This window comes from Podarcis gaigeae (assembly GCF_964106915.1).
Source record: "Podarcis gaigeae genome assembly, chromosome: 7".
NCBI classification, from domain to species: Eukaryota; Metazoa; Chordata; class Lepidosauria; order Squamata; family Lacertidae; genus Podarcis; species Podarcis gaigeae.
In genome coordinates this window covers 56273420-56294248 of record NC_139683.1, presented here as the reverse complement: position 1 = coordinate 56294248, position 20829 = coordinate 56273420, and positions in this window count along the sequence as shown.

Sequence of the window (20829 nt, the reverse complement as noted above, 5' to 3'; positions counted from 1 at the left end):
CCTAGTGTCTGCTGTCATTGGAGTTGAGGATGGAGAGAGAATAGAGCAGGGGAAGACCTGTGGCAATATGGGGACCTGAGCGAGGTCAAAATTAGGTGCCCCTGAATGGATCTTCTCAATTCCCCCTCCCCTCTGTTTGACACTCAGTGTGGAGGAACTGCTCGTATCACCCTAAATTCAGTGCTGAAAAGAGGCCCTGGGCCTCTGGGTCCTTCCTCAGACCTGCTGCTGCTGCTTCTGCTGCTGGGGCTGCGTCTTGGACTATAGCCCGGCTGCTGTTCTCCTACCCAATGTCATGGGGGAGAGAGCTGCTTTTTCATACTCTCCCCCAGATCCCACCACTGCCATTCATGAGCATCCAGGAGCCTTGTCATGCTGCTACTGCCCTCACTCCATCTGCGCCTTTCCCTGAACTCCCAAGAATACAGTTTGCAACAGATCCATTTGTTTCCTTCCTTCCTTCCTTCTCCCACCCACCCCTCCTTTCCTTCATGCCTTACGCTATTTCTCCTTTCCTTGTGGGGATTTGATTTAATAAGTCCCCTTACTGCAGCCTCTGTGAGGAACTTTTCTGTTCAATTGCCTTCACTGACAGAAGACGGTTTGCCAAAACCCCATTCCCTTGTCACCAGCAAAAGTTAATAGATATTGTACTGTAAAGTGGATGGAAAGAAATCCTGATACCGACGGCCTGCTAAAATGTTCCTAGCAGGGCTGATATATTTAGGAACTGGCACTGTTGGAAGCGAGTTATAACCTGCTTGTGACTTTATAAGACACCACTGGATCCTGAGAAATCAACAACAGAGGGAAGAAGAGAATGTCAGCAGCTTGGGGTCGCTAGCCAGGAGGCCCCTATATGTTGGTTATTATGCCCTAGTCAAATATTTACTTGGCACATTTATTTGATACATGCACATCCTTACTCTCTCCCAACACTGAATGCAAGATGGCACACAATGGGTCCCTGGGGTGTTTCCCATCTAGGCCCGGACCTGCTTAGCTTCAGCAACAGTGGCTGTATCATATGCCCTCAGTCTGTGCCCTGGAACCCCCGGTGAAACCACTAGTGAATGCACTACCAATAAAATACTATTGACGGTGCATCAACACTTTACGAAGTTTAATTTTCCATGCAAACCTTCCAAGGAGAGAAAGAGAGAGAGAGAACATTTTAAGATGAGTTGTACACGGAATGGATTCAAACTTCCAACACACCTTTGGTGTTGTTTTCAGGAAGGCGAGTTATATAGCCTGAAATAATAACAAACACACTGAAATAATACAATCTTGGCAGTCTCCTCTTCTGATTTTCCTGCCCAGCTGAGACGTACCCCCCCTATTTAGCTTGAAGCTGCTCCTCTAATGTAAAGAGAAACTAACGAATGTCTCCCCTTTGTCTACCTGGAATTGATTGCCCTCTTTTGTTGTTGTTTTGTTCTCAGACTGTTTCAAGGGGAGCCTCCTGCATTTATTTATTTATTTTGACTTGCAGCCTGCTTTTTACCTCCCAAGGGCTCACTAGTATAAAAGACAAATGTCAAGAAGAGCATGGAAGCAGCATCATCTTCCCTTCCTACAGAATCAGCCTTCTAAAAACATCGTTCACAACGAGCCTTTGCGCGTGAGGTATGCTGGCTTTATAAAGAGAGATAAATAGGTTGGTGTTTCTTCTTAAGAACCACATGCACTAGAAAGCAGCATGCTCGCTTTCCGGCTACTTTGGCAGAGAATATGCTCAGCACCCAAAATGAAGTTTAGCAAAATACTCCTTTTGAGAAGGCTTACAAATAAGGGATCTGATCCCCAGAGGGCTGGCCAAATACATCACCACATATCAAAGAAGTCTCCCAAAGCATCTTGAGATTCCCAAAGATGTGGGCTATACTGTTTGTTCTCCATAGCTTTACCAAGATAAAATACTTCATAGTCTTCATTTTAGAGCATTTTTATTGCACTCACTTTGCGGAGGGGGGGGGAGAGGGAGAGGGAATCCTGCCTTCTGGATATATTCCCAGTTTGGGCATGTGTCTACTGCCTCCTGTATCTTGTTCCCATTGCATCATGAACTTCCATCTCACATGTGTATTACAGCAGTCATTTCTATATGCTTGATCAAAAATATTTGTCATTCTTCATTACAGTTTCCTCAAACTAAGTACATGGCCTTCATCGCCCATTACCAAATGCCAGCAAAAAGAAACTCCCCAACTTGAAAATATTCAAACCAAATGTGTTTCTTTCACAGTTTCTCCTTAATGCCATCATATGATAGAATTGAATTGCCATTAAATAAATACTACATCTATGTTCTTTTTCCAACATTTTCATTTCATAGGCTTTCTCTGGATCATTTTTTGGCAGAAGTGAGAGTTTTTCGCAGGAAGGCGCCTTATGCCAAGTCAGAATATCGATCAATCTAGCTCAATATTGTTTACCTTGAATGGCAGTTTCACATTCTTAGCATGATGAGAATTGAACCAAGGGCCTTCTGTCTGCCGAACAGTTGGTCTACCTTTGAGATGTGGTGGGTTTAAAACCAGTTTTAAACTTGGCGTTAAACTTATCCCATGTTCTAATATGAGATATTAAGATGTTCTCCTACTAATTGCAACCTTACAGGAAACCATGTAACATTTCCCAGATGTTTGAGTAAGGAGAGAGGGACAGGCACCAAAACCAGCAAACATGCAGTTGCTGACTGGTTGGTCACCCTGATACAGATGTGGGTTGCTGGCAGCAGCTGAGGTGGCTTGAATGGTGCTGGCTTTGCCTTGCCAACCTCCACCACCACCTCCCTATGTGGAAAGGCAAGTGCCCTCCTCCTTTTACCACTTCTCCAAGGACCTGGGTGGTTTCACCTAGCACGCTGCCTTCGCAGTTGCCATTGTTGACATATATGATGCCCCATGATAAAATTCAAAATGTTTATCCCAAACTCAGAGCTCTTCTGAGTTGTCCTGCGAAAGACTTAACACTTAATTATCTTGCCTGAAGCACCAGACCGATGGCACTTACTTGGAAATAAGCCGCATTGAATGCAATGGGAGTTACTTCTGTCACTGTGCTCCATAAGCACCAGGAGGGGATGAACTAGAGTATGGAGATATGAATGGATTGGATGATGGCCAATAAATTGAAGCTCCAGACAAGATGGAGATGCTGTGGGTGGCCAATTCTAATGTCCAGGAGCTAGCAGAATTGCCCATTCTGGATTGGGTTGCACTTTCACTGAAGAAGGAGCAGTTATGTAGGATAGGGATATTCCTCAAACCAAGTGGAGCTAAGTAGCTAAGAGTGCCTATGCCTGGCTTTAGATGATGCACAGTTATGGTCAATTCTGGACAGTGATTACCCATGAGGCTCCCCTTGAAAATGGTCTGGAATATGCTGTGTCCAGGATGCTAATGAGAGCAATACGTCAAGCACAAATAAGCACCATTTTTAATGGGATGTTGATTGCGATTTGGACCCAATTCAAGGTGCTTATACTGACATTTATAGCCCTGAAGGTCCTGGTGCCTAACAATCTAAGTGGAGATTGGGGGGTGATGCTTTCCTGGTGCAAGGCAAAATACATAATGAAAAGGCCCAAGGAAGTTTCTTTTCAGTGGTGTCTGTAGAATTTCCTCCCCATTGAGGTGGATCTGGTCTCTTCTTTATATTTTTAGAAAAGCAATCAACTTTTGAAGGAGGGCTGGGGAGAAAAAATTGTTTTACAGTCATATTTGTATGGGAGCAATGAATAACTTAATACTACAATTTTTCTGTTTGTTGGAATTGTGTAAATTGTTTTTATTACACTTGATTTATATTGTATTGTATTTATATTTTTATTGACGTAAGCTGCTCTGGAGCCTTATTAGTGAAGAGTCTACGCATCCAGAATTGCAAAGCTGATGCACCAACTTTACTGACTCTTAGAAGACCCCACTTCCTCACATATTCTTGGGCTTTGCCAGCCATTAAGGGGTCTCTACTTATTCTTAGACTCCAGCAACATTTGCAAGTCTGCCTTATTAGGGTATCGTGTATTTGCATTGCATGTCCCACCTAACAGCTGCTTGTTATACGTGACAAAGTGAGCCCTCTTATCATAGATGGCAGTGACTAAGCAGAGATTGTAGTAGCAGCATATCTTCTTCTATTTCTTATGAAGTTACACGTACAGGGGCCTAATGATGCTGGCCTATAGGCATGCACTGTATATTGTTCCTGTTTGTCTTTTTTAAAGTGTCATACATTTTGAAACCCTAAAACTGAGAGACATGGCTAAACAAAAGAAGAAGTAAAGAAAATCTGAAAGACGATGAGTCTCAAAAAGTCATCACACAAAATGTTCCTAAATTTGCTATGACTACATGGGGGGGCAGTGGCGGAGGAAGAGGAGTGCGGGGGGAGCACACTGCCCCCGGCAGCATGATCCTGGTGGGGTGCCATTGCAGCAGTCCCCCCACCCACACTGGGTACCATGCCCCCTCAGGCAGCGTGCCATGCCCCCAGGATGCACGCCAGCCCCGCCCCCGCCTGCTCTCTGCCCCCCCCCCCCCGTGCCGGAACATGAAGCTCCGCCACTGGGGAGGGAGTCACTTCATCAGCTGAAATTTTCTGCTTAGCATCACATGGAGCATATCCTTTTAATGAAAATAGCAAAGTTTTCTCCATATTAATTATAGTGATGTGTTGAGAATTAGTTTACATGCATCCACATGTACACACACACAAACTACTGGGACGTTTACAGTCCTTCTTACTTGTCCTAGCCCTATAGATTCAAACTACATACCTTGGCATGGTTTGATGCTGAGCCTACTATATAAGTTATAAAAATTTTATTTTAATATTTTTTGTCTAACACGCATTGTTGTAAATATGTGTGTGAGATACAAATGTAAGATGCAAATGGAGTGGGCTGGATAATTTTTTAAATATATAAATTAGTGAGCATTGTACAATGAAATACATCCAGATTTGCAACACCCTGCTTTCTAGTAAAGTGAATTACAGGGTTTTTTGTTTTGTTTTCTTCTGCTGAATTAAAATGGAGATGTCCAATATGTACACAAAGTATATAGAACATACACTGATCAAAGAAGCTTTTTTTAAAAAAACAACAACAACCCTCACTCAAAAATAGCAATGTAAGCTGCATTTTGAATGGGGGAAAGAACAATCAGGTAACTGCAAAGATGAAATGCAATTAAGATTTTAACTATGCCGTTATGGCATAGCACTGCCATAAACTGAGACTGAACAAAAACCTCCACCACTATTCATTAGACATTTGTCACTGTGGTATACACTGCACTGCTTTTGTTTGAATAGAAAAGCAATTATGTTTTTAATACACTTATATTCTACTCATCTCTTCATCATCTCCAGCATAATGACTCATTAGATGCAAGAATATTATATACAGCAATACAGCTTATATGTTCTATGTAAATTGTCATTGCATGAGCTGAGTGTAAATACCTGGCAGTAAACTGAGTTGTTGTCAGCATTATCTGTCTCAACTGATTTTTCCCCCCTACGCTAGCCAATAGAAAGCATGTTTTCCCCCTTCCTCCCCCACTACTATTTCCTGCTATTTACTGACCCTAAAGTTCATGACCTCTACATTGGACGTAGGCACAGAAAACACAATTGATGACATCCAAATTCTCAATATGGCTGTTCATGTGACCTGGAGTCCCATGAGACTCTGATGTTTCTGATGCAGGTACAAAATACGCAATTGCTCCGGCTGAAGATTAACTTAAGTGCCACACACATAAAATCACATTCAGCCACACATATGTATGCAGGCATGTGCATGTACACTAAATAATATAAAATGAACATGCACATCGTCCAAGCAGAGCCTGGCTTTGGCTTTTATTAAATGGTAGTGCCAGGGTTCCTCTGTTTTCTGCAGATGACCTAGTTCTTCTAAAACATGACCAATATTTTATTTTTAAATCATGTTGCTTCCATATCCATAAAACTAGTATACGCATAAGCACTTCAAAGTGGCGTTGGCTGTAAGGCGGATTTCAATCCATTATAATAGCAAAGGTAAAATGTTAGGTAGGGTCAAAGTAGTTGTAAAATGTCTCTGAAATGCCTTTGCCTATTGCAAGGTGTCACAGAACAGCCTCAGCCACAGACTGCACACAGGCTGGATGACTAGAAATCTCTGAAGGAGGCTAATCTCAGGCATGCACAGAGATCCATTCACTGTGCTCCAGCCACAATCCCACCTGGTCAGGGACATCGTAAACAGAGACTGCTAACTATATGATCGAGGATGTCAAGAGGCTGCATTTTTACAGCCCCATATGTTCCTTCAGAAACAAATGCTGCCCTCCCATTAATATGATGGTACGCTCTAAAGTTGCTTTTAACAAGTTTTAATATGTTTTAAAAGCAGTAAGGGTTCGCTCATCAACTTTCACATTCTTCCATCTGTGTGTGTGTGTTTGTATGTCTATCTTTCTCGCACACACAAATTGACAAATGGAACGGTGTCATGTCTGAGATCTAAAATGTGAGGAGCGTGTGGGAATATGACTCATTGGGTCTGTTTGGGGAAAGAACAGGAAGAGAGGGCTTTTTCAGTCTGAAGTTGAAAACACTGCAATTGTCTTGAAGAGGGGTTTTGAGAAAAACAAATGTGAATGGTAGAGGCTGAGGGAGATAAAGAGAGCCACTCCTTTCTCCTCTTGGTATTTTGTTTGTTGTTATAATTAGACCAAGTGTAAAAACAGAGACTGTGTTTGCGTGTGGGGAAACGGTTAATCGCTTGCTAGCTTCTGCTGGTAGTGGAATGTCCATTAATTCTCTAGCATATGGCTAGACTGAAAGTGTCTATCACTATTTCGGTTATCGTGTCTGGCATTAATATTTGGATTACTAGAGCTAAACATCTGTGAATATAATATTCCTGTAGTCTATGCTGATGACAAATCTCTGTTTTCTTTTAATGAATTTCCACGCAAACTTGGAGATTTAAAATTTATATCCTCTCACATAGAGCAAGAGAGGACACTGTGATATATAACTGCATCTGTGTATTTATAAAACTACTCCCCAAATACAAGATTTCTCTGATTAGCTCTGCTGTGTTTTACAAACCATTTTATCATAGCTACTTTTCTGAAACCCCAGTTGCTGGATGTTATTTGAGTTACTACTTGTTTATTGTAGAAACTCTATTTGTCCTCCAACAGCCCCAAAACAAAATGTTCCTTCCACTGTGATCAAATGAAAAGGAAGCTAAGGGAATTCTTTTTGGATGATAATGTGTACACTTGACATATGTGTAAGCCCCAAGCCTCTTTGCTGATTTTTTAATGATGATATTGACATGCTGTTAAGAGAAATATGCAGTTCATGCTTAACTAATCATGATAAGCATACACTGCAGCAAACCTATCTGTTTGATTGCTAAATTTCTAATGATGATATTGATGTGATATTGACATGCTGCTAAGAAAATCCGGCAGGCAGGAAATAGGTAAACAATATGAGAAGCACCAAAATTGTGTCCATTTGCTGGATTTCTAATAATGATGTTCAACTTTAATATAGAAAAAAGATATATTGTGATTATGTCCTGAAAGGAGTTTATAATTGCAATGAAAAACTAAAAAAGGTACTTAGATTTACCTTACCTAAGAAACCGGAGGCCTTTCTTTTGGGCATCGTAGACCAGAGAGTACTTAAGAAAGATAGAATTTTTTTTATGTATGCTACCACGGCAGCTAGGATCTTGATTGCAAGGCATTGGAAGACACAAGATCTACCCACGCTGGAGGAATGGCAATCGCAGTTGATGGACTATATGGAATTGGCCGAAATGACTGGCAGAATCCGAGACTTGGGAGAAGAAACAATCGAGGAGGACTGGAAAAAGTTTAAGGACTATTTGAAAAAACACTATAAGCTGTATGAATGTTAAAAAAAAATGCACCTTTTAGGAAATTCTAGCTTCAGCAAATGTAAGTTAATGAAATGGAAATTAAGACACAAGAATTTAGAGGTAAAATAATGAAACAACTTTATTGTGTTTAATATAAAACGTACAAGAATTGAGTTACAGTATATTTGAAATTAGGGAACATGATAAAATGGAAGATACAATAAGCTTTGAAATAAGTTAACAAATTGCTGATGTTTTATATTACAGAGAATGCAGGGCTTGGAGGATGCGGGGAAGTCCTTTAGATTTGATGAAAAAAGAACATGGAAATTTGTTATTCTTCTATTCTATTTTCTTATATCTATCCTTTATTCTTTTTTCTGTATTTCTTAAACTCAATAAAAAAATATTATAAAAAAAATATATAATTGCAATGAAAAAACACTGCAAGGTATGCATTTGTTGGAATAGCACATGGTGCTGTTTAACAAAACTGTATGGACACCGCAGTTCTCATTTGGTTTTTTTTTAGGGGTATTATTTTTGCACCTAATAATGTAAAAGATTTACCGGTAATTTGTGCAGTGTAAAAGATAAAGGATTTCACTGTATACTGTATATTTTATTTAAGGGGTTCATGTAAGGTAGAAACAACAACAATAATAGTTATAATAAACAAAAATACTTACTAAAAAGATAAAACTGGTGTTTCAGGGTTTAACATGAACAGTGATCTACAGATATCAAAACACTATAGCAAACATAATTTTTCTTTTAAAAAAACTGCTATAAGAATGCTGTACCAAGTATGTGTCTATCAATTCCTCAGATAGTGGGAGAAATTATTCACTTTGAGAATACCATATTTGTGTGTGCGTGCGTGTTTCGTTTTTGCACAGTTTTCAAAAAATATTTTGTTTTAAATAAACAAAACATGAAAAATTAAGGAAGGGTGGGATTTACAGAGTTATATTCTTTTTCCTCTGAAGTAAACAATGTTTACTTCCTTTTAAGCAAACAATCTGAGGGGCAGCTTTTGCTTTATCCATACAAAAGACACTGAGCAGAGCATAATTCAAAATCATATTTACTCTCAATGCAAATACTAATGTCTGTTTGTATACTGGAGGAGATAGTGCCATCTAGTGACACTGAGAGCTTGCTTGTATGAGAGATACAGCATGGGTGTAAAAAAGAAGACAGTGTATCGTGGATCTTTTCGTCCTGACATTTGCCTCTAATATGAGGGTGCTGGAAAAATGAACATGCTCCCCGAAATAAAGTCAGTAAGGAGATGTTCTTTTTTTGCTTAATACAAAGCCCTAACAAAGAAGCCATCTTTTGTTTATACCTATAGCGGGTGGTTGAAAGTCATCAATATTGTGTACACTGAGAATCATTCTAAATGTTTGAAATAAACACACACAATTACCAAATAAAATAAAATCAGATCCTCTTAATCTGGATGTTTAGTATTATCTAAGTGGGCTGAAGGAAAATGTTCATCTGAGAATCAGAAAAACATATGGAACTAGAAGACCTTGATAGAGGGATCTGTTCTCCCAGGGAGCAGGTTTGCCCCTCATGTCTTGCAGGGAGATGGCTGCAGCTTAGAATGAAGGTGTTACTGAAACTATACCTTTTCTATTAAAGTAATTGAATATTTTTTCCGGGGGGCGGGGAATCTATCTCCAATGGCAAGAACCTCTGACTTAACCATTTGCATTTTTTCCCATGTTGGTAGTGCACATGCAAAAGGAGTATGATGTTACAACATTCCACATATAGGGAGATAAATTATCTTAGGCAATATTCAGTAAGATTCAAAGGCTAACTCGTTTTTTCCCAGAAATTGTGGAACAGATGCAGAATTAATGGTATGATGTATGTCATTTGCCCCTGGATGGTGCCATCTCTATGACTGTCACCAAAATCCACTGATAAACTTTTAAAAAAACCCTTGTGGTATGAATAAAATTGAAAATCATGTATCCTTATATCAAAACTGGACTTGAGGAAGCAGAAAACCACATGTAATTATTGAAAAAGGAAAATTAACAAACTTCCCTTCCAGTAAATGAGGAAAGTGACCATTAATCTGCCCCATTTGCTTTCATATATCATGGTTATAGCAAAGAATCAGTAAATTGCCATGCATTCCCCCCTCCCCCCCATCAAGGCCCTCTATTCCTTCACAGAAGTTGTTATTAGTCTATAACTGTGGTTTTCCAAAAACAATGTGAGATAAAAATAATTCTTGCAACACCTCTGAAAGTATGTAGATTCCCCCCCCCCCATCCAACACACATTCTAATTTGGTTGAACAAATAATGCTATATATGTAGTTTCTGTGCATGCTGCCATATTGTGCAAATTTCAGGATTTCACTAGAGAAGATGTGCAATGATGCTTCATTGCCTTGCCTCGAAATGTTTCTCTGCAAGAAGCTTTGGATGAGTAAATGCTTTTGTAGGGTAGTGTCAACAGTTTCTGAAACAGTATTAGTGCAGAAAGAGATGTGATAAGATAAGCCATTGTTACCTGAACCACTTGTCTGAAATGTTGCCATTGTTCATTTTCAGTCATTTTCTTTTAAGCAAACTGAGCATTCCCTGTGGACCATTTGATTATCAGAAGCATCTCTTCATAAGATTATTGCACTCTTCCCTGTAAAGTGTTCATAAGTAACGTACACTTGAGACACATTATTGCTGGTCTTTTAGGGCTAATTTACATATTATGGCTATCACAAAATCACTTCAGAGCTACCATATGCTGGCCAGTGGTTTGGCACAGAAAGAGAGGCAATGGACTCATTTTGAATGCTACCAATCACAACCTCATCCTCTTCTGTTCAGAAAACGAAGAGAACACCTTCCTCCAAATTCTCCTTCTACGTCCTCAAAGGAAATACAAATGGGTTGCCACCATATTGCCACTTGCAACATTTTTAATCCATGCTTTTAGTGCTTTTTTACAACAATATGAACTCAATGACTTATGGCAGCCTGGGACAATGCCTTCCTGCCTTAGGAGTAGGGGATGTGTTCATTTGTTATATCTCATTTATATATCTTAGACTTCTCTGTTTCTATTCTTTCTTCCTCTTTTCTTGTACAAGTGTCAAACCACAGACAGGGCCTCTATAGGTAGCCTTTTTATTCATGCTACTTTATTTTATTATTATTTTCTTGTTACATTTATATCCTGCTCAAGGTGGTGTGCGGTTTCCCCCTCTCCATCTTCTCCTCACAACAACCCTGTGAGGAGGTGACTGACGTAAGGCCACCAAGTGAGATTCATGGCTCCCCCAGCTCTGGTCCAACATCCTAACCACTACACCACACTTGACTGCCTTTTACCCACTGAAGCAGGGTTGGGGCAACTTTGGACCTCTGTATTTTTCTGGACTGCAACTCCTATCATCCCTGAACACTGGCAATGCTGGTTTGGGGCTGATGGGAGTTGGAGTCCAACAACATATGGTGGACCAAAGGTGCCACTAGCATGCACTTAAAGGCACCATCCAATCATCAGTGTTCAGAGTCTCAGCAAAGTGCAGCAGTGTTCTGGGTCATGATACAATACCAGCCCCAGGCCTTCTTTGAAGCCATGTACACATTTACTCTGTCTGCTTGGAGGAAATTGGCAAGCAGAACATGTGGTAGGGCTTGCTGTGATCAGTGCCGCAAAAGAGGAGCAGAGGCCGATAATATGGAGTAGTTAATCTGGATGGGTGAGGAGGAGGGAAAAGGCTAGGCTCAGTGATGATAGCTGCCCAGGTGTTGGGAGCAAGCCATCAGTAAATCACACTGTGCGTGTTGGAGTTAAATCTTTATTAGCAAAAACAGGATCTGCACAGGAGTGTCAGGTCGAATGAGCATAACTATTTATATTCCGTAGGTCTTGCCCCCATGAAGCAGTTGCTGAAACTGAAGGTCCTTGCACCCCACAGCTGCCTGTCACCTCCTGTCTTCAGGGTTTCCCCCCAAGCTATTTGAGACTGCATCTGTGCGAAGTCAATCCCTCCTCTTCCCTTTTCATGCCTCTTCTGGTTCTGGGAGATGAGTGGGGAGGGGAGCTGGTCGCAGCAGAAGGGGGAGACACCTGTGACATAGCCTGACTCACCTCTGCCTCTTGGCGTCTCTCCTCCCATCCTCCTTCTTCAGCTTCTGCCTCCAATTCTCAACTTCTCTCTGCCATAGACTGTCCAGCCCACTAAGCCTTGTTACCTCCTCAGCTTCTAATACCTCCTCTTCCCAGTCTTCTGCCTCTGGCCACTCACCATTGTGCCGCCACCAATTTCCAGGCTCTGAGCCTTTTTCCTTTGGAGGTCCCCAGCTGGTTCCTCCCATCATTCGTCTGTGTCCAACCAGTTCATGACACCCTCATTATCCCAGCGCTCTTTTTCATGAAAGAGGCAAAAGGAATAGAGTGTCCACTATTCCATATTTTCCCACATGTGGAATCTCTGTGTCCTTGAGTCCACATATGGAGGGTAGGATTGCAACCTAAGCCTTTTCAGACCTGTGTGTGGTTCCAAGGTACAATGAAGTAAGTACTCATTTGTAAGTTTCTTTTTAAAACCTATCCTTGAATAAGAAAGTATCTACAATTTTATGTGGGGGGGGGAACTATCTGGTGCCTTGACAGCTGTCTCAGTTATAATCTTTTTGAAAGCATCAAATTATGTCTTCTTCCATTCCAGTTTCCACACTGATGTGTGAGTGGGACATCTCTCTTATTAACAAGACTATAGGGGATTTGGATTATTTATAAAATCGAATAGGAACATTGATACAAAAATCATTTCAACTTGTACTATTGGTAATAGATCAAGCATCGAGTATGACCTTTGCAGGACGTCTGCTGGTGTCTCCAAAGAATAATAGCCATGCTTATTTAAGACTGAGGAATTAAGCCCACTGAAAGTGTCACAGCCTGATTGTAAGACCTGATGTATGAAGCACATGAATGCTCAGGATAGGTTGCACTAACAACTACACCAATGCACTATCATAAAACATCATTTTATTTATTGCATTTTTATTCCACCCTTCCTCTAAAAAGCTCAGGACAGTATTATGGTTTTCTCTTCCTACTAAGGATGGGCAAATCTATCCATTTCAGTTTTTATCAGTTCCCATTTTTCAGTCTTAAATTCAGTTCTTCACATTTCCATGTAAGTTTATGTTTTTAAAAATAATAATAAAAGTTCCCATTAAAATTTTAGTGTGAATTTTTGTATATAATCTTGCATAATAGACACATTATTGCAAAGCAATTTCCCATAATATAATGCAGTTATTTGTGTTATTTTCAATAACAGATGCATTCGAAGCTCAATTTACCCCACAATTTACCCCACTTTATGTATTTTTGTCCACATTACTTGGCTGGAGAACTACACTGCAAAATGTGGAAATGTGATTTTTAAAAAATTGGATATATTTTGGTTTGTACATTGCTTTGGAAAGTGCAAATTAGATAAATTTGCCTTTTAGTGTGAACCAAATCAAACTTCTATCTCATTCCTACTCCTGCTTCTTCCGATTTTATTTTCACAAATGTCCTATGAGGCTAAGAAGTAGTGACTTCCTCACTACTGAATGGGGACTTGAACCTTATTCTTCTTGCTCTCTAAGGTGCTACTGGACAATTTTATTTTATTTTTTATATATTTTTTATATATTTCCACTGTGTCAGACCAACATGGCTACCTGCCTGAATCTTATTCTTCCTGGTTCTAATTTTATATTTAAAAGAGAACGGATCAATCCTATACCCAAGAGGCTGTCATAAAGCTGGTGTAAAGCTAAACTAGAATAAAGTACATCACATCCAGACGCTATTGCCTAAGCCTTTAAATAGAGTTTGAATGACACCACCCTTTCTGCCAGCTTAATTTTACTCTCAGTTCCCAGGTCATGTGACCATGCTGAACAGCCTTAGGGTCCCGCCTAACTCCCTCTCCCCCCTGTCCTGCCCCTGGAATGACCCCCTTTCATGATTTACACCAGGGTAAGCTCCATCAGACCCTTGCCCAGCCAGGATGGGAGAGATATGCTGGCTTATTTCCCACTGCACTGAAGATGGGGAGCTATGCCAGCATAGCCGGTCTGCGTCAGAAACCTCCTGGCTCAGCCAGAGATGTGCTGGATGCTAATCCCACTCATCCTGGTGGATCTTTCTATGGGTTAAAAAGGTAAAGGACCCCTGACAGTTAAGTCCAGTCACAGACGACTCTGGGGTTGCGGCGCTCATCTCTTTTTACAGGCCGAGGGAACTAGTGTTTGTCCACAGACAGTTTTTCCAGGTCATGTGGCCAGCATGGCTAAGCTGCTTCTGGAAACCAGAGCAGCACACGGAAATGCTGTTTACCTTCCCGCCGGAGTGGTACCTATTTATCTACTTGCACTTTTGGGTGTGCTTTCGAACTGCTAGGTTGGCAGGAGCTGGGACCGAGCAATGGGAGCTCACCCCATTGCGGGGATTCAAACTGCTGACCTTCTGATCGGCAAACCCAAGAGGCTCAGTGGTTTAGACCACAGCACCACCCATGTCCCCTTCAAGCTAGTGCAAAAAAAAGAAAAATAAAAAATAGAAATGCCTTTAGGTCTAGGTTTTACTTCTGCAGAAGAAAACTAAAAAAGAAAAAAGCTAGCACAATATTTATTTTTAAATAAAATTTCCTTAAATGCATAACTTTCCATCACATTTTGTGGTATAGTTGTGACACAGTTGTAAAACACTACCTGCAGCCAAAAAATTAGTACTGTGCCAGAAGTAGGACTAGCAAAATAGGACCCGTGTTCACAATAGTTTAGCATTACCACAGATTCTATATTTAAAAAGAAGAAATAAGCAGTGCCTTCATTTTCCTAACTCCATGCTCCTTATTTGACAAAGCCAGACAGCCACAGCCTTATCAAATTAGATTTTCAGGTTCAGTTGACTTTGCATCCCAAACACAGAAAACTACTGTTGCCTACAGTAGAGCACAGTTAATTCCCCTCATTAAATGAAATGCTTTTTTTGCTCGTTTTGAATCTTCATTTGCTGTAAACTGTGTCCTAAAGTGTCCCACAAGGGTTGCTTAGAAATGGCTTTAAATTTGGTGCAAATCGTGCACATGATGGTTAGTGGGGAGGAATACCTGCTTAAATGCTGCCGCCATGTAGACACATCATAAAAGTTTAGACCTTTCGGTGACTGCTTTCTCTGCCTCTCAAGGGAGGAAATCCTTGACACACCAAATAAGCCATCTCTTTCCTCAATAAATGCAAAATAATTGCATCTCAATTCCGGTGTCGCTTTACATCTATGCAAAAATTATTGTGGGTGTTTATTTGGATGTTCCCACCCTGGTATCAGTTTTATTGGCTGCGACTCGAGGAAAATGAGCTTCCTGACCTTTTTGGGTGGCTGGCAGCTTAGGGAAAGAGAATGCCTTTAGTTTACACTAGCACTTGTTTTACAGGAGATAAGATCATCTCGGTTTGAATACCAGGACAAGGACTGTATTGTTACTGCTATTATACAGACAGGTAGCGTATCTATATACATAAATCGGAGAAGACTTGTGTGCAGATTGCTAATTAGGACATTTACTGGTAGCCCAGATAGATGGCTCCAAGGAGAATGTATAGATTTTCATTTTATTTTTTAAAAAAATACAGTTTTGTGGGGTGGAGAATGGGGGAGAAATTACTACAGAGGTCATGAAAAAGCTGAAGATCAAAACAAACATTATGTGATACCGGTCTTCAGACACTTTTTCTTTGGACTCAGTTGGTTAGAACGTGGTGCTGATAACTCCAGGGTTGCAGGTTTGATCCCCGTAAGGGACAGCTACATATTCCTGTATAGCAGATGATTGGACTAGATCAAGTATGTCCAAGATGTTGATCGTGATTGACTCGGAGATCCTGGGGCTGATATTGGTCGAAAAGCCTTTCTCCGCAGCTTCGGACACAGCAGCAGCCGCTGCTGCCACCAATCTCATGCAAGCCTGAGTTCCTCCTTCCTCCTTCTGAAGCCGGCTTGCCTTCCTTCCCCACACACACGGAGGAAAGCCCCCTTAGCACTCCATGAGTTGGAGCGAGGGGAAGCCTTTAATGCGACAGTAGGGGAACGAGAGGTGGAGGATGGGTGTGGGGATGCTGACACGAAGTCAGCTGTGATTTTAAAGCAATAGTAGGGGAAAGACAGAGAAGCCTGGCACACTCCAACTGGCTCCTCAGATCTGTGTAAACTAAAATAAAAATATAGTTTCACTTTTCTCACTCGTTTACAATGGTACCTCAGGTTACAGACGCTTCAGGTTACAGACTCCGCTAACCCAGAAATAGTACCTCGGGCTAAGAACTTTGCTTCAGGATGAGAACAGAAATTGCGCAGCAGCAGCGTGGCGGCAGCGGCGTGGCGGCAGCGGGAGGCCCCATTAGCTAAAGTGGTACCTCAGGTTAAGAACGGACCTCCAGAATGAATTAAGTTCTTAACCCGAGGTACCACTGTAGTTACTTGTCCATCTAACAACTATTTGGATCTGTCATGACGATATCCAAACACAACTACGGTATCTGTGAAATAAAGATTTATTTATTTTTTTAACTTAAATGATTTCGGAGGGTGGTAGATCACTGCCAGTTTTTGATATTGGATTGTAGATCACACCCTACTCGAAGTTGGATGTGCCTGGACTAGATGATCCTTGGGGTCCCTTCCAACTCTACGATTCTATGAAATATCCTCTGATGAAGAACTGAATGTGGTTAAAAGGTTTGGGGCTTCTTATGGCATTTACATCAAGCCTACCTCTGCACTCTATTACCTGACTTAATTCCAGAAGCCTTGGGTGCCCAGGTGTTGCTGCACTAAAATCCCCAACATTCCCAGACAGCTGAACCAAGGTGAGGTTAAGTTGGGGGACACAGAATTGCAGAAGGTTGCTGTAGTAGATGGACTACCAAGTTTAAAATGTTAAGGGCGATGTTGGCTTCCGTGCACTGCTCGCTGAAGAGGACCTGGTGTTTTTAAGTAAAGGGGTGACCCAACACCTTCTTACAATTTAGATTTGGTAGGCAAGAGATACAAAAGCAGCAACAGACTCCAGATTTCCACTGGGCTGTGGGTCTCATTTTCCACTGGCCTGCCAAAACCAGTGAGTAAAGGGATTGGTGAAGTGAAAGGAAGGTGTGCAATAAGGAAGAGGAAGCATCTTAAGTGTGAATGAGGAAGAGAAGGAGTTTGAGAATGGAATTTAAAATAGCGGTAACAACAACAACACCTCCTTTTTATATATAAATAGTTCTGTTAGAATAGTCATTCAATTTTCTTTGAACTCCCTAGAACAAGCTTCTGATTAGCTTTGCTAAATGAGGAAAGAACATAAGAAACCACTTTATTCAAGTCTCCAATATAGGAATTTAATATTTTAAAGTGGTAGACTACAATTAACTTTGCAGTGCCTAGTGCTACTGTCAAGCCACTCCATTCCATTCTTCCCCACCCATTTTTCCTTAAGTTTCCCCCAGCAGAGCTCAGCATTCCAGATTCACCGAGCAAGCTCACTGGCCTGTTTTTCCTTTCTACGGGGGGAAGAAAGCAATAACTCTATAGATTTGTTTTTTGTGGTATGTCGGTTGCGGGTGGACCTAACTGTGCCAATCTCATCTATATCACAATATTTGCTTTCTCTATTGATATGTATGGGGACTCATATCTGTCCTCGGAAAAACAGTTTATCAGTATCAACCAGGAAATGACCTGTTGGGACAATGAAATAGTTCTTTATACTTTTAAAAATGAATCTACGTTTCCTCTTCTGTCTTCCTCTCCCATCCATCCATCTATCTACCCCATTTGATTTGCCATCAAACCCAGTTGTCAGGGTTTCCCCGCTTCAGATTCTTAAATATGGAAGTAAATCTCTGTCTTTAAATCACAAACTTAGAACTTCACAAACCTCAGTTTTCAAACTCAGTGCCACCATATATAGATATATTTTAGGTCTCAGAGGTTTGGTTAAATGATCAAAACTTGTTGGGAGTACATTATTGCATAGCCTAGTCTTCTGAGGCTCAGGGGCCAAACTACACATTGTGTGCAACCCTGTGTGACTTTTTGTTTTAAAATGAGAAATAACTGTGGGAGGTTGGAGGTTTGGGTGTACCACTGGCAGGGTGACAAGTTTGTCTTCCCCTTAGGTCATTTTCCCTACACAAAATCACCTCTTTAGCTGCTTTTCTCCACACGGAGGGGGGAGTGGACTTGGAAACTGTCTGAGTCCTGCAAGAAACTAGGGCTACAATGAATTAGTGAAACTAATAATTCTTGTGCAGAAGGAAGAATGATTCAGGGTCCCCTGGAATCCTTGGAGGAAATTGTCACACCTGGCAAATTAAAATTAATTGGATATTGATTACAAATGAATATTGCTGCTTTTCCGAATGAGTCCATGAATTGTCTCTCTGAAGGTTCACACATCTATGACTCATGATTAAAGTGTAACTCTGGAATGCTTGAATAGAGAGGTATACAGAGAGTGAAAATGCAGGGCGTATGAGAAGGAAGAGTATGACGTACACACTACCAATAAACTTCTTGTCTGTCATAACTAAATATATGACTTGGGGAATATTCATAGTTTTAATCAGTATGTTACATAAGCTTATTTTTATATTCAGCTAGTATATTAAAGATAGAGACTATGGTTTAATGTGACGGTTGTTTTACTGGTTATAAAAGCTCTCTTGGGGAGGGGGTTGTTTTTATATAATCAGATCTCCATAGCTATTTGTTCCTTCCAATTAACTAAAGTTTTATTTTATTTGTAGGGGGGAGGGGCAAATCAGATGGAGGTCAGGGCTATGTGAACACAGCAGCAGAAGCACCAGATTGGCTCTGCCAGTACAATTACACAGCCCCTTCCTTCCTACTTCCTTGCCCCCCCTCCTGACCATGGTAAGTGGCAGTAAGTCTCCTGCTTAGTATTCAGCTCTGCAACACTAGATGAGCAACTTCTGGAATTATTATTGAATTTTGTAAGTCTGGAAAAACAACAACCATGTTTATTATGAAGAGTCTGTACAAAGAAAAATAAAGTCACATTGTAGAACATTTTAAAATGTTTCCAAAGCTACTAGGGATTATTTTCCAGAACACTCCACCTGCATGACGAACAGCACGATCCTAGTCAAGTAAAATCGGATATAAATCCTATTGAGTCCAATGAGACTTACTCCACAGTAGGTGTATATAGAGACTGCAGCCTTGATTTCCTGTGTCACCCTAAATCCTACAGAAAGTAGCACATGCACACACACAACTACCAGATGACTCCAGGGCTTTTGGAGAATTTCAACTGCTGCTGAAAAGCAGACATTTAAGATCTCAACATTTCATCCCGCTTAGATCCAAGAAGACTACATGGGTTTGCTGTGATCAGAAATAAAGTGGCTTTTATTTGAACTGCTTACTCCCCCTCCTCCCACCCCCAGCTGACAGCTTGAAACCTGCCTGGAATGTAAAAGTCTCACTATCCCATCTACTTGTATTAGTGGGAGAAAGGAAACAAGCAGGCTTAAACTTATAGCTGAAATACCTGGAATCCCCTGAATGAAAGAGGCTGGAGGATAACAGCCCTCCTTACTCTACTCTTGTACCCATATTCAGAGGTGCCATCAGGCCTGGATTGGGGGGAGTAGAACTTTAGGGCCCCTTAAAGCAGAATAATGGGAACAGCCCCCCCAGCACAACAGGGCTGGTTTCCCAAAATCTGAAGTAATAAACATTACTGTGTCCCCATAGGACACAGACTAAGTGCTGTAGTCTAAAATTACCTATTGTGCTTATGTGCTTGAAAGGCTAGAGAAATGACTTAGAACTTTATTCTTGTATTGTGCAATTAGAAATTAGGGGTGGGCAAATCTGTCAGTTTTGGAATCTGGAATACATATTAAAAAATGCTGGGAAAATGCTTTCTTAAAAAAAAAAGTTTTGAAAAATATGTTGAATTTGTCATAGCTCACAGCCAGCATCTAGTGTCACACTTGTATATTGCACTTTACAACACATTTAAAATGTTTTATTTGCAGCTGTATAGCTGAGTCCTCAATTTCTTATATTTACAGTCTTCAGTTTTCCACATTTCCACATCACATTGTGATTTTTTTAAAAAGAAAAAAGGTTCTTGTGAAAATTCAGCAGCATTTACGGCAAATTTCTCCTAATGTATAGTTTTGTATGCAGTTTTGCCCGATATACACATTTTCACAAAGCCATTTTACTAGAAGCAATTTCCCTTATCTGTAGAAATGTGTTTGTGTACACATTACTTGACTGGAAAACTGCTTTGCAAAATTCAGAGAAACATACATTTCAAAAGGTGACTGTATTTTGACATCTTTTGAAAATTAGATATTTCTTTAAATACGACCTGGACCAAATTTCATCCACATCCCTGTTAGAAACACACACACACACACACACTGCTTAACAGTATACCACAGTAAGGTCTGAAAAATGGCAAAAGCACCTGTTCATTAATTATCAGTCTGATTGCCAAATCAGGTCAGGCAAAAGCTGAGGAAACTGAAAGCCAGCTCTGTCCCACATTAGATAGAGTGAGGTGGTGTGTGAAAGTGTATGCAATTTGTTGTTTAATGTCACAAGTCCGCTGCTTTGGGAGCACTGATGGGAAAGGGGGTGGGAAACTGAACTCAATTGTCTCTGGGGTATCTGCTTGCACAACTCTGCCTCCTCCCCCAGGCTTCATAAACAAGAACCCAACACAACAGGTTGCCAGAAGGAAATTGCTCCAATACTGTGAACAGAGGTGACACCTTGAAGGAAGGGGTGTCTCTATTCTTCCCTCCCTCTTTATTCCCCTATATATCTCAAACATTCAGAAAATTAAGCATGGG